Below are 16338 nucleotides of genomic sequence, written 5' to 3' on the forward strand. Positions count from 1 at the left end.
AGAATATCAGAACACAGTAACTATTTTTATTTTAAAATATGAAGCATCAATGCCAAACAATATCTTTACATAACTTTTGGGTTTGATAGGATGGGCTTCTGTCTATGAAGGAATACACTGTAGTGAAAAAAATACCACTAAATGGATATATTTTTATATGATAAAAGTGTGTGTATATATATATATATATAGCTCACAATAAGTGTTTTGAATAGACAAACGTATAAATATGTTCTTGCTTTTTAGTGAGAGAAAAGTATTATTGCTATACTGGTACTATAATTCTGAGTTCTAATAAGACCATTTAGCAATAATAAAAATGCACAATTTGAAGATTTGTATAACCAACCCTGCCCCTGATATCTAGTATTTTGATTAAAAAAAAAAAAGTTAGTGTCAGTTCTCATCTCAAACAAAATATTATGTACTATAATCAAAAATACAAGATGAGAACTGACAAATTGATCATAAGCTTCTAGGCTATCTTGAATCTTCCATCATTATTCAAGACTCAACCCAGAAACCATCTCTCCAAACTTTTTCAGGAACTTGCTCCAAGATCACTATTCTTGAAGTATAACTTCAATTTTTCTTTAGGGAAGATAAACATTCTCTTTAATAAGGATTTTTAATTAAACACACACACAAATAGGCTGTACTCTCCTATTCATATTAGAAAAACCCACTTGAAATTTCTGTTTTCATGAGTCAAAGAAATGGTCGAATATTAGGAATTTCGTATTGTTCAACCTAATATTAGTCTAGATGGGTTTAATGTTCCTTATAAAAGTAATTTGTGAGACAAATATATTGAAGTCAATTTTTTCTGTATTCCTTAATGAAGTTTAAAATAGATAATATTACTCCTTCAATAACAGAGAAGACTAAGTTTGATTTTAGGCAAATTTCTAATTGTGGAAGTTGTACATTCCATTCTTTAAAATTTTATGAGACAATATTTGATGCCTAAACTCAACATCTTACTGAATGTATTCTTCTGGAAGCATTTATAAGAATTTAAAGATATTTGCAAAAGTACAAAAAAAAATACAAATCATCCTTTTTTTTTTTTTTTTTGCCTTTGAAAAACGTGATTATTTATTTTGGAATATGTAGTTATTTGCTTTGTAAATATGTTTTATGTTAACTACAATGGGTTTGTTGTTTTTTAAATGAATTAATGAATAATTTTCTTTTTATGTTCTCAGTGTTAATATCTAATATAGTAAATATCAATAGATAAAACCCACAAAACTCAAAACTCTGTGGGGATTTCAATCATTTTTAAGAGTGTAAAGTGTCTCTGGGAACAAAAAGTTTGAGAACCACTGGACTAATTAAAGAGATAAATCAGCAAAAGGGAAGGGAAACAACAGACATAAGACATTTTTATAAATCATCCTATTTATTTGGTCCTAAGGGAACCTAGCCTAGAACTGCTTCTAATGAGGGAATACCTGACTGGCAGAATATCTGAGGACCTCATCTTATTATTCACTTGGGGTGGGGTTAGGAGGGGTGTCTGGGGTGAGGACAGAGATTTCCACAGGCATATTTCTAAACTTGATCCCATGTCATTTTTTTTTAATGCCCACAGGTGCTACAAAGAAACCTCTGGGCAAGAACAATCCTATACATTAATACAGCACAGCAACAGGTATTCTCTTTCATGACTCATTGATATGAGATATAATTTCAAGGGTGATCGGGTTCATTTCCCCTATCATAACAATCTTGAGAAATTAAGAAAAACAGAGGTGTTGTCCTCTAATCAGAGACAAAAGGTTTCAGGGTTTTACCATAAGACACACAGATCGTGTTGGGGCAGGTAGTGGAATTTAAGGCTCCTGCTTCTAAGTGCAGTCCTTTCTCTACTAGGTCCACGACTTTAAAACCAGTTTTTAGCAACAGAAATTTTTTTAAGTGAAATGTACTCAGAAGCCCCATTACTGAGCACAACAAAGAGAACTGGTGCAGTTGAAGAGGGAGCTGATAATCCAGATTCCCTTGCCATCTTGCTTCCTTTGAGCCAGTCCTCGCCCTTTGCTTCCCCCTTTCCCTCTCCCTGTCCCTTCTTGGGACACCAGTCTTCTCTTGTTTATTTCACTCCTCCATGTCAAGATTCTGCTTCCATTATTCTCCCTTCCTAGACATCTACTTAAATATGTTTATTACATTTCTTCAAATACACACATATTCTTTTTTTTTCTCAAGGTATCAGAAAACTATCAAGAAGAATTTATTTCGTATAAATCCCTTATCTCCATTACATGCCTGGAGCTCTTTTTAAGGACCTTGTTTCCCTCCCTGTTACTATTATGCCAGTATTCACTTTTTTAAAATAAAATATTTAGTGTTGTTTGTTGTGCATAAATGTTTAAATTACACCAATGATATCATGCTATAAATCACGTTATGTTTCTTACTTTTCTCCTATTAAAACTATTCTTAAAAATCAACTCACATTTTTATTTCTACTCCTATCTTTATTTGGTATCTACCTATGTATATAGTATAAGGTAGGAACTCAGGTTTAATTTTCTGCATTTAATGAGCTGCCTATCCTTTCTTTGTGGTACCTCATTTATCATATATCTTATATTTTAATTCAATCAGTGCTTCTATGCTTCATTACTGAATTGTGTCCATTTATTGTTATATTAGAATACTTCTTCCCCATATTTTTCATATTTATTATAATTATTTATTTTCTTTCTCCTTTCTATTAGCTACTACAAAATTTCTTCTAGCTTTAAAAGCATGCATTCACTTTCTATTGTTCTGGTCATTGCTCATTTACATTATGTTTATCTTTTCCTAATAATTTCTTAAATGTATCTATATCCTAACCTCTCCCACTTAAAACAAGACATATACTTAGCCTCCTCCTCCATCCCCACTCCAAAGTGGCATGTCTATATTTTCAATTCTGTATTGTTCAAATATTATTTTTGTTTGCTTTATTTGTCATGCTTTAAAAAAATAAAACTAGCACTTAGGTTATTCACTTACACTCTTACGTTCCACTTATGTCGTTGTTACCTCCTGCATTTACTGATGTCTCTGATTATTGGAGTACAACTTCTACTGCATTCACAAAGAATGTCTTTGTGTGACATATTTTCTGATTTCTTATATGCATTAGGATATATTCATTATACCTCTACATTTAAATGAGAATTTAACTGGATTTTTTTTAAATCCAGTTTTAAAATTATTTCCCTTCAACATTTTAAAATAAGGTCTCCATTGCCTTTGTGTCCCTTTATTTGACTTTTTCTATTACAGAGAACCTAATTGACCGATAGAACCACAGCAAGAAACAAAGGATGGGGAAGGGTGCAGTGGAGGTCGGGGAGCCCATAGGGTATAGGGAACACAGATTTTAGAATCACAGAGACATGGAATTGAGTTGAACATAACAGAGCATTACAACAACAACAACAAATGCACGAAGTAGGGCAAACACCTGGATTTGTTAACTCAGGAAAGATAACATCCCCAGTTTTTGTAATACGTTTTGATAACTCATGAATCTCCTCACTATAATCATGAGTTGTATCCAAAAATCCATTTGAATTTCAGGAGTTGAGGGCAGATCCAAGGGTTTCATGTGACTTATTATGCCTAGGGGATTTGTGGCAAAAGAAACTGAAAAAAATATACATACAAAAGTTCAGGGAGATTCCTCCATGGGTGCATTACTTAGTGAATAAATATAAATTTTAATGCTTTGTGACACAGCACATAAATGTTGACACCAGATTTTCACTGAAGACCATACCTTTATGATTATAAGATGCTTTGCATAATGTTATTGCAATAATATTATAATGTATAATATTATTATACAGTCATCCCTTGATATCTGTGAGGAATTGATTAGTCCCAGGACCCCCTGCAGATACCAAAATTCGCAGATGTTCGAGCCTCATAAAAATGGTGTACTATTTGTATATAACCTATGCACATCCTCCTGTATATTTAAAATCATCTCTAGATTACTTATAATAGCTAATAAAATGCAAATGCTATATGAATAGTTGTTATATTGTTTAGGGAATAATGTAAAATATAAATAAATAAATCTGTATATCTTCAGTACAGATGCAATCATCATAGTCCTAACTACATAGTAGGCCTAACTCAGCAACAACATAACCTTTTTTTTTTTTTTCCCAGAATAGTTTTGATCTGTGGTTGGCTGAATTCCCTGATATGGAACCTGCAATACAGAGGACTGACTATACCACTCCTGGTTTGTTTTTAATTTGCATTTGCCTGTTACTTATCCTTTTCCTTTCAACCTTTCTCAGTCACTTTGATATAGATACATCTTTTACAGATCTTCATGTCAACAAACGAGTACAGTGATGAACACACTAGACACACGCCTGCCTTTATGGACCCCACGTATTCCAGGGACAACAGACATGAAGGTAGGCACTTCTCCCCAGGAATTAACACAGTGCCTGGTACATAAGAAGGTAAGGATAAATATATATTGACTGAATGAACTTACTTTGAAAAAATAAGTTACTGAAAAAATGAAAACTTACATCTACACAAAAATTTGCACATGGATGTTTACAGCAGCTTTATCCATAACTGCCAAAACTTGGAAGCAACCAAGATGTCTTTTAGGATGTGAATGGATAAATAAACTGTGGTACACAGAGACAATTGAATATTATTCAGCTCTAAAAAGAAATGAGCTATCAAGCCATGAAAAGTCATGGAAGAAACTTAAATGCTTATTACTAAGTGAAAGAATTCCATCCGAAAAAAGTCTACATACTCTATGATTCCAGCTATATGACATCCTGGAAAAGACAAAACTATGGAGACAATAAAAAGATCAGTTGTTGCCAGGGGTTAAGGAGGAGGGAGGAATGAATAGCAGAGCACAGAAGATTTTCAGGGTGGTGAAAATAGTCTGTATGATACTACGATGGTAAATACATGCCATTATATATTTGTCCAAATCCATAGAATGTACAACATGAAGAGTGAACCTTAATGCAAACTATGGACTTTGGATGACAATGATATGTCAATGTAGGTCCACTGATTGTAACAACTATACCCCTCTGTTGAGGGATGTTGAGAGTGGCGCAGGCTATGTGTGGGGCAGAGCAGAGGGTATATGAGAAATCTCTCTACCTTCCCCTTAGTTTGGTTGTGAACCTCAAACTGCTCTAAAAACAAAGTCTTAATTTAAATAAAAAGTAATTACTTAATAAAAACTCTGCTAAATTTTTTGAAGGAGGTTCCACAGAACTAAAGGAACATTTCAAAGAAAGACCTAATCTAGGGATCACAAAACTCCCCTGGTAAGTGACTCTTTAGCTCAAGGCTGACAGACAGTAAAGCAGGAGAAGAGGAAACAGATTTTTATTTTTTTATTTTTTTTTGTATTTTCATTTAGCTATATTTTCTAGTTTTGTATAAAGAGTAACATTTATAAAGCAAGTAAATATATAAAGTGGAAAGAGCTATAAATAAAAACTCTGGCTATGTGAGGGCCTATGATAAACAAAGCAAGGCAAGAGTAGGCAATCAGGACAAGGTTCCCCCAAAAGTGCCATTTAATCAATTGTTTATGTAAATATAAAATGAATAAATAGAGCTTCATAAATAAATTAGAAGAGCTTTTCATCATCTCTGAAATGAGATTTCCGTTTTTGAGAGCGGCTATGAAAATTAGAGAATAGTTAAATTAAGCTGCTCTAAATTCAGTTTCAAACAAGGCAATAAATAATCACATAAAAAAATAAGTAAGTCTCCTAGTATAATGCCTACTACACATTAGTCATTAAACAAATGATTACTGTTATTACTATAGGTAGAAAAGTTAAAATACAGTTTCTTCTGTGAAATGTGGTAAGAACTATCTTATAGGACTCTTTTGAGGATTAAATTAAATTAAAATATCTGCATAAAGCATACATTACTGTGTTTAGAAATTATCAGTATCAACATTATCATGTTTCCCAGGTAACATACATAAATAGATGTTAGAAAGGTAGGGATACAGACAGTCACAGATGTTGGTACCATGAAGAAATTTAATGTGATGGAGAAAGAAGTTGACAAGTATTGGTAATATAAGGAGTCTTGGACAAAGTTTCCAGGATGAGGAACCATCAAAATGAGAAGAAATAGCATGAACAAGTGAAGAGGACCGATAGTGTCCCCCCAAAGACTTCCCCAGAGAACAGGGATGCCACCACTCTAACAGAGCCACAGAGCTTCTTGACATTTAAAACAAAAACAATAATAATTTAAAAAAAAACAAACCAAGAGATTTCATGATTCTATATTGAAGCCTGGGAATTCACAGATACAAAGTAAAATGCCATTATCTATAATTTTACCCCTGCACTGAGAAAGATCTCAAGTTCATGAAGAAAGCAAAACTGCCCACTTTGTATAGCAACTGAAAACTGATTGTCTCCAATCACAATTCATGAAAGCAGCCTCTTGGTGTCATGTATAGGACATTTTACACTGGAAAAATAAGACAAAAGTTCCATACCTTCTAAGGTTAACCATTAGTATCCATATGAATAAAGGGATTTTACAGCTCAAAAATGATGACTTTCAGGGTTTACAGTTAAAGTACAAGAGACATCGAAGAGGAGAAAAATGAAGAAATAATTAAGCTGCTGGCCTGAATTTCTTGTCAGTATTTCTTATGAGGATAAAGAAAGTAGAGAACAAGCAGGAAGGATATTCTGTAATTTCAGCCTGTTGATAATTTATACGTGGGTTGGGGAAAGGGTGAGCTGAGAAAAAAGGAAGAAACGGCATCTCGGTGGAAGAGGTAGTGAACACCTCTTCTAAACGTTACTGTAATCATTTCTTATTGAAAAGGTAAATCAGATGGGCTTACTGAAGTGAACAACAAATACCCTCAAATTCACAAATATCATGGAATTACAAATAAAAACCTGAGCAGGAGTGTCTATTTTTATTGCGATGTCTCTATGGGAGAATGCCAGAGATACGTAAGTAAAACTGGTCGGACACCACAGCCTCTTAAAATGATCACTTAGGATTTGCTGCACACATACATTGTGGAAATAAAACGCTTCTTGGATTTTATTGGTTCAATCTATCTAGGATCATAAGTATGTAATCAAGTATGTTTCAGGATATTACATTTTAAAATAGCATTCTTATTTTATTTGCCTAATCTCTTATTGTCCTCCAAATCAGTTATTTGTGCATTTGACTTGGGCAATACATAACCTCATGTTTTCTTCTCAGATTCTGTAAACAGTATAACAAAGGAAACAATTTGGCACCATAAACTAAATATGAACAAAGCATTTCAAAGTAAAGAGTTTTATTCGATGCTATACAAATTATCTAACATAATTCTTCCCTGGAGGCAACACATATTCTGAAAGCAGCAGCATATCCACATTCAAAATAGGTTCTATTAAAGTCGACTGCTAAGGCAGTTATCAAGATGATTCAAGGGTATATCCTACTTTCACCCAAATCTCAACATTATGCTCATGTGTAGAGATATTATTAACCTAAGTCAGGTGCATTATCATCCCATTCTCCATTTTATCCCAAGTACCAGAAACCTGGTAAGAAATGGAATACAAAAGTGAACAAAAGTATATGTATATATTTGATACCTTATCTTACAATGTAAAGAGGGTTTTTTAAACTTAGTTACAGGATCTAGTTAAAGAGAAAAAAAATGTCATAAATACCTAGCATTTACTTATGTTGTATTTTATGATAATATTACTTACATTTTCCTGGTGAAAAAATTCCACATATTGAAATAGCATTTTGGAGGTGTCTATTCTATGCTAGGAACTGAGGTCTACATATTAGATATACAAGAAAAAAATAGGTAAAATTCAGGTTTGACCCTTCACAGATATATCAGTGGCATTCAGCTACTATTTACAGAGGTGTGCCTAACGTGGGTGAGGAGCCCAGGGATAGTATGGGGGCTTCTGAAGTCACCAGCGACTTGGGCTTCTTTAATCTTTTCCCTTGACTGTCCTTAATCGTCAAGGTCATAATCTGGTTGCTGGAGTTCTAGCAAAAAGAAGATAATGGCAGCAAGACAACCCTTCTCCATATTTAAGGAACTTCCCTCTCTGTCCCCTCCAAGAACTACTACTTATATCTCATTGGAGAGAACTTAGAAATATGGTCACACCTAGCTGCAACGACACCTGAGGATCTTTTTCATTAAAAGGAGGAGATAGATATTGAGTAAGCAATGAAATGTCTCTGTTATTACCACCAAAATCATAATTAATACAATGTGATGAGTATGTTTTATGAGTGGTTGGTTGAGCACAGAAATCCTAGGTAGAATAATTAACATACATCTAAAGTAATCAATGAGTCAGTTACATTTGGGGTATGGAAAGAACATTAGTGGGGTTGAAGAGAATTCTTGGGGAAAGTGGTAAGTGAGGCTCAGGCATGGCGTCCGCTTATAAAATAGTATAGCATAGAGGTTAAAAATCAGACTATGGTGTCAAATTTCCTGGATGACCTTGAGACAGTTTAACTACTTTGTGTGTCATACGTGAAATAAGGATAATAACCATACCTACCTCATTGGGTTGTTATATACTATATTAACTGAGATAAAGCAGGAGAAACCCTTAGAAAACATACTAAAATATAATAATTGTTCAATAAATAGTATATATTGCTAGTAGACTGTGAATGGTCTATGGTATATAGGAAAGCAATTTTATATAATTTTAATGGATTCTTAGAAATCCTGAATTTTTAGTTGATTGTCTTGAGTGCTAATGATAATTTTAGGAATTATAATTCTTGATGCTAAGTCAATGCTAAATTTGTGCTAAATCAATGAGAAAGATGTTGTTTATATATGCAAGAACCAAAAAAATAGTACTTTATCAAATAATTTGTAAATTATTGTATCAGACTTTTAATAATTTTATTCTTGAAATATTAATGTCTTATGTCAACTAGAGTAAAAACGAGGCTTCTGAGAGCTGTAATTATTACTCTGAATAGTCACACATCTTCATAATACGTATTTACTCACAAACAAATTTTATTAAATCTATTAAGTATACAAAATATGCCAGACTGAAAAACTTGCTGGGTGAGGCTAAGACAAGGTACCAAAATCAGTAAATAAGGAAAAAAATACTTTCCCTACTCACAACAAATCTGACACCAATGTATGAGGTTTTTTTCTCCCCCTTATATTAAACAGTCTGACACTAACTATATAGAGTTAGCACAGACTCCACAGGTTAAGGGCTCAGTTCCACAAGATTTCCCCCCACTTCATATGGCAATCACAAACCCCAGGCTATCACATGTACTTCTGACTGACCAGGTCTAAATTGGGGTTTCCCTGACCTCCTTCTTGGATTTGATAATTTGCTCAAATGACTTACAGAACTCAGTAAAGCACTTTACTTACTTTTACTCATTTGTTATAAAGAATATAATTTAAGAGCAGTCAAATTGAAGAGATACATAGGGCGAAGTATGTGGGAAGGGTACAGAGCGTCCATACTTTCTCTGGGCACACCACCCTTCCAGCACCTCATGTGTTCACCAACCCAGAAATTCTCTGAACTTTTTCAGGTAACCAGGTTTTTGTGGAGGCTTCTTTACATAGGCAGGATTGATTAAATCATTGGCTATTGGTAATTAACTCAATGTCCAGCAGTCCCTTCCTTCCCTGGAGGTGGGGGGCTGAAAGTTCGAAACCTCTAATCAAATGGTTGGTTTCCCCTGGCAACCAGTCCCCCATCCATAAGGGATTTCCAAAAACCCCTAATATAAACTCATTAATATAAATTCAGGTACAGTTGAAAGGGACTTGTTAAGAATAACAAAAGAAGTTCTTTTATTCTCCACTTTATGCTCCAGTGCTGTTTCCAGAGCCAGGGACAAAAACCAGGTTTTTTAACAAAAGATGCTCCTATTGGTGTTATCACTTCGAAAATTAAAAGGATTTTAAGAGCTCTGGACAAGAGCTGGGGATAAAAAAATATACATATATACTTATGTTTCTTATTATATCACAATATCGCAGGAATACAAAACAAAACAAAAAACAAACCCTTAAAGATAATAAGCCGAACCTTAAACAATATGCATTGTTCTGGTCCAATTGAATTCTTACCTCCAGAAACACAGGGAAATAAAAAGTGGAAAACAGCAAAATTTTAACAGAAATATAATTTGGCCAAAAAGACCAAGAATATGTAGACGCTAACTTACTGTGATTAAATATACTTAAATCATTTGAAAGAACTGCCTATATTTATGTATTGTTTTGTTTAAAAGGACTTTTCTCATTACAGATTTCCCCCACTATCCGAAAGTAGAGCATTCCTCTGACACCTTTCATGAGCCAAAATGGCACTTCCGCTTACCGAAAGTTGGAATTACACCACTTTGTTTTTACAAAAGACCTGTTTTCACTAACTGATAGAAATCCAAAGAGGGTTTTTGCTTTTATGAAAAAAGCTGTTACTATACTATGTAAGTCTTTCATAATAGCAAAGCAGCATATTGCAAACTTTGGGAAAGCAGGGGATATCTGTATATATGGTTAAAAAAAAAAAAAAACAGGTAACTAAGCACTAGGTATAATTCCAACCCTGTTTTTATATGTTAACAGAGATTCTTTCTATTTTAGAGATCCATGGGTAATGGATTTTTTGTTTTTGTTCATTTAGATTTTCCAAATTTTTGAGAATAAATATCTATAACTTTTGACGTCAGAAAAAATATTTAGTTAAAAGAAAACCTACCAAGATGCTGTTGTTAGGGTAGAAACTTTTTTTTTCTTCTATCCTTCTGGTTCTTTGACTGGTCTAATTCTAAAATGACATGAAACAGATTAATAGGACAAAAACAAATTTAATTTCTTACATGTGGGAGTCCCATAAAAATGAGACCCAAAGGTAGTCAGGCAATCAAGGTTTATACAACATCCTGAGCTAAGGAAATGGATGAGGGCCTGGGGCTTCAAAATGGGAGGAGGGGAATTCACAGGAAGATAAGAAGAGCAGCTGTTTGGTAACCAGATGTTTGCCCTATCAGCTGGTCTTTCAGATAAAAAGTTGTCTCTGGTAATAGCTCTCTTTCTGGGCCATGTCCCCACCTAAATTCTTTTAGACAGTTATAGAAGAGGTAAAAGTTTTTCTTGTGTCTTCTGGGTCTTGATTGCCTCCAGCTCAAAATAATCTACTTGCCAAAGTGGCACATTTTGGGGTAGCATATTCTGTTCCCCTTCATCTCTTTACAATTTCTGAAATTCCATATTACTGAAAGAGTTTTGGATAGATTTAAGATAAAGGGAAGTTAGACCATCTGGGTGGGAATTTTTTTTTTTTTTTAATCAAAGAGTCACCACATATTTTGATAAAACATGAACATCATTATTACAATTGCATAAATATTTAAAAATGAGCCAAAATCTTGAGAAAATGAGGTTCCTCATAAGAGAATATTTATGTTCTTTATTGTCCTGGCTCAGACAAAATATTCACTAGAGTTTCTTAGGAAAAATGGAGTCAAATTAAGGGATAATAGAGTGTGTGTGTGTGTGTGTGTGTGTGTACTCAAGGTTTCAGTCATCTCATGCTTCATTTTAAATCTGTTTCTTGTCTAAAATCAAATTCCTTCTTGGCTTTTTCTTTAAATATTTCTCAAATATTCTGTCTCTGTTTTAATCTTTATAGACAGGTTAAAGATTTATTTGAATTTCTCCATTTTCTTAACAAGAAAATGCTACATGGCTTTAAAGTGAATATAAAACTTTACTTACTGATATTCAGTTATTGAAGTGTCTCTTCAAAAAATAACTATTTCCTTTTTATCCAGAGTTTCATGAACCTGAGAGACAACTTCTGGAATAGTCATATTCTAATTCTTTTTTTCTTTTTCTTATAAATGTAGAACTTCAAGTAATATGGATTAGTATAGGAAGCAAGGAATAATCAAGTAAAAGAGGAAACTTCATTCATTTTATTACAATTTGTTTCTCTGTCTTCTACCTTTGTTCATATCCTGGATTCAGACAGAAAATTCATGCTTTCTGGCATCCATTTTAGAGTGCTGGTTTGCTCTTGCTGGGATATTTGTGTGTTCTTTTGCGGTGGGTAGTTATTTTCATATCTAACTAAAAATAACTGAGCATTTAAGTTAAGTGTTGTGGAAAACAAGACCATAGTGTGATTTGAAATGAACATTAGCCTTTAACAGGTGTTAAATTAATTAAACAAAGAGCCCATTAGACTGAGGGTGTTCTAATACCTTAGCAACCTGCTTAAGCTAACTGAAACCTAAGCCTGTAAATGCCTCAAGGTGAAGAAATCAAAACCTAAGGCAGCCAATCACAAACAGCCTACTAGGCTTTTTCATATAAGGCGAATTCTGAAGTTACAGCCAATCAAATGATTTCCTTGCTTTGCATCTGCCTCCTCTCTATAAAAGTCTTTCCTCTAGTTCCTGTCACTGGAGCACTCCTAACCATGTCCGGTTTGGTGCTGACTGATTTGAATCAATTTTTTGTTCAGATAAACTCTTAAAATGTTTAATATGCTTCAGTTTGTCTTTTAACACAGGTAAAAAAAAATCAGCTTCAACCATTCATATTAGCTACAGCATGAGTTAATATGGCATCTTTTTTTGAAGAATGACCACAATCAAATCATTATTTTTATAAATGTATACACGTGATCCAAATGTGTTCACCACTAGTTTTTCGAAAAGAAACATTCTATAAATAAACAAACTACATCTGTTCACTGACCTGTGTATGGACTTGCTAACTGTGTTATTCAGCTCAATTACAGACCACTCACAGTAATACATTTTTAGTATTACTTAAGTGTAGCATGCTATTAAGCTATTATAGCTTTTGTACATACCTGTTGCACTTATGCCTGAATGTGCAAAAACATAAAATGTTTCAAGAATTTACATCTCATCCTTGGACAAGGGTCATGTTAATCTCTGTATTGGTCCAGTTGAGTATATGCGCTGCCGAAGCGAGTACTCAGTGGCACTTTTAATAAAAGCGAACTTTGAAATACTGGAAAACAATGCTACGTTGTTATTTTTAGTAACTACAGTGATCAAAATTTCCTGTCTCTAGTGCACACTGAATATTTTTCTCTCCTCCCTCTGCATAAACATTCAATTATCTGGAAAATTTTGACTAATTAAATTTTTGGGGAGTATGTTTTTGCCTTTCCACTCCTGATCTCTGATAACCACTGCATATCAAGGGCCACTAGCTGGCATTTCTGAGCCACAGATACCAAGTGACTGTATGGAAATTATTCGATCCTTTGAGAGAAAAAGGCCTAGTGTTCTCTCCTTATTGAGCAAAATTACTGTCCGGGTTTGATTAATAGAGATACATTTTCTCCAAATCCAAAAGGTCCCTGAATTCATTTTGGACATAAAAACAAATTATAATAGTTTTAAGACAATGGAATTCTTAGTTAACATAAGCTAATGTTTTGAGTTTTTTCTGCATCTTAGAACCCACACATCCTGGTTTAAGATTCAAATCTCTGACACTATAATGGCTGACCAGTAGGTTTTTTAAGCTGATGAATGACGGGCTGGCTTGGAAACCAGTTCTTGAAGCCTCCAGAGAACAACATGCTGATATCCCTGCGCTTTTAGCTCCTAGATTTTTCACATAGTTTTTAAGAAAGAAACACCTCCACTGTACCAAAGCTTTGTGTAATGAAATCTTTCAGAGCAGCCTGAAAGATATAACTCTTTCCCACCTGGATTCAGTCGTGGGTTAGAGCACATTTAATTTCAAGCCAATAGATTCCTTGCACATCAGCACTTAACAGATTAACGACAAGTCTAGTTTTGTTGCCCTAAACGTACTGTTATTGTTATCAATTCATGCAGCCTTGCAATAAGTTTTCAATAAATCTAAGATTAACTATTATTTTCTCACCCATAAATAAAATATAATCATCTTAAAAATCAATGAAGGAAAAACCATCATATCCATTAACCTGGCTCAGAATCCCTCCAGGCCCTTGCTATGAAACACAGTGCTGTGGATCTTTCATTTTATTGAGCTATATCTCTTTGTATGGCAACCAGCAGGCAAAAGAAAAAAAAAATCAAATCTAAAAATCAAAGACTATGTTTTCTTGTTCTGAAAAACCACTGAGGCAGAGGCTCAATATTCTTTTCTGCCTGGGGTTAATTTTTTTTCCACTTTAATTTGCAATCAGATGCAATAAAATAAAAAAAAATAAAAAAGGACACTGCCTCCAGTAGCTAGTGGCTTTATTAGCATCTCTACTGCCAGTCTCCACTTTTTATCACTTCCAAATCCTTTGTTTTTAAAGTCACCTGCACAATCCTGCAATGTTATAAACACCTTTAGTTGTCTTCAGCAACTGTCATATCATAACATCTGCTGTTACAATCTCAAAAGCAGTAATGCATGGGGGTCAGGGCCACTTTCTCTCAGGAAACTAAAACACAACAGAGCCACAACATTTAGTGGTTCATTTTTGTTTATTTATTTATTTATTTTCTGTCAGCTTTACTACACCCTAGAGTGGACATTTTCTTTGCCTTCCAGTTGTAAACGTTCCTCAAAAGACGTGAACTTCACAATAAGGGAACCATACAAAAACAAGGTTTTATAGACAACCCATTATCAACTAGCAGAAGGGGGTGATTAGTCATCTGCTCCACTTGAAATAGATCCAAAAAATTCAAGCCAATACTGTATAGAAAGAAATACATTTATCCAGAATTAGAGCGATCCAGAATTAGAGCGATCCCGACTTAATATAAGGGGAATCTGCAGCTGCCTTTTGAAAGGCTTATAGTAGCAAAGCAGGAAAGAGTTGACCAGCTTTCCCCCCCACCCAAGATACAATATTTTCCCCATCCACATACCACTCTAGATGATCAACCTTTTTGACCTTTCTTTGAACTTGAGCCAGAAAGAACCACCTTTCTTTCTGATTTTGTGGGCTACCAAAAATGGTCAATTCAATTAAACTAATTCAACATCTTACTCCAGATAGGTTCTCTAAAGTCATAATCTTTTCTTAAAATGAAAGATGTGTTTATCAGCATATCCCCGTTTCTGTATTTTCTGCAAATCATTACAAATGCACATAAAATTTTTCAACCTGTAAGAGGCCTAGTTTACCCTCAAGGCAGTTCACATGCAAGTCCAAGTTTCACTTCCATAAATAAAATATAATCATCCTAAAAATCAATATGAGAAAACAATCAGAACCATTAACCTATCTCAAAATCCCTTCAGCCACTTGTATGAACCACGCAGTGCTGAGTCTTTCAGTTTATTGAGCCATATAATTCTTTGTATGGCAACTAGCAAGGGGAAAAAAAAATCAAAGACTTGGGTGTTGTGTTCTAGAAATCAGAGAGAAGTGGAAATGTGAGAATAGATTTTGACCCTTTTTGATTACAGAGAAAAAAAAAAAAAAAACAGACTGGAAACATAGGAAATAATGGTTTTGAGCCACTGGTAAGAGATTAGCTTGGTTTAGATTCTCCCTTTGACAATGCTTACTCATGAGCAATTTATAAACCTGGGCATCAATTTTGAAAATTGTCAGAAACTTTTCTTTAAAGTTAAGAAGAAAGAAAAGGAAGGAAGGAAGGAAGGAAGGAAGGAAGGAAGGAAGGAAGGAAGGAAGGAAGGAAGGAAGGAAGAAAGGAAGGAAGAAAGGAAGGAGGAAAGAAAGAAAAAGAAGAGGAAAGACATTATTTTAAAAGTGGGAATGTGAGTCAAACGCAATGAAAAGACAATACTGATTTAGGCTCAGACCTGCAATAGATGAGCTGAAATGTAAATACTCATCTGAACTTAGTCACTATCACTGCTTAATGGTTACTTATTAATTCTCTCTTTCCCTATTGTAATTCCTTTGTAAAATTCAATAACAAGGAAAAATCAGAAACTATAACTTGACTTTAAACATCTAGCTTCATCAATGTATAAGACAATGTATAATGTCTTATAATATATTATATCTCATTTATACACTCTTTAAGAAAATACCTTTCTTACAATCCTCTGTCTCTTTAAAAATAATATGTATCTTAAATTATCACAAAGATAAAATAAATAATTATTAGTAGTTTAAAAGCCATGAACATGTTAAAAATATAATAAAAACATCATTATCATATCCACACAAAAACAATCAACTCTTCGTGGGATGAGAAAAGAAATAGCTTGGTAGTTGGTCATCATCATAAAGAGTCAGTTTTTGGTAGAACTTTGAGAAAACAATCTCATATTTTTAACATTTGCTC

At 33.9% G+C, this 16338-nt stretch overlaps 1 non-coding gene across 1 annotated transcript; it reads right to left on the reverse strand.

Moving 5' to 3' along the window:
* Positions 1 to 12948: 12948 nt before the first annotated feature.
* LOC141570847 (U6 spliceosomal RNA) lies at positions 12949 to 13051 on the reverse strand. The gene has a single exon (XR_012495295.1). It is a non-coding gene; the product is annotated as a U6 spliceosomal RNA (small nuclear RNA).
* Between the last annotated feature and the right edge of the window lie 3287 nt (positions 13052 to 16338).

Source organism: Rhinolophus sinicus, chromosome 3, assembly GCF_057876585.1.
Source record: "Rhinolophus sinicus isolate RSI-liver-muscle chromosome 3, RSI-T2T, whole genome shotgun sequence".
Taxonomy (NCBI): Eukaryota; Metazoa; Chordata; class Mammalia; order Chiroptera; family Rhinolophidae; genus Rhinolophus; species Rhinolophus sinicus.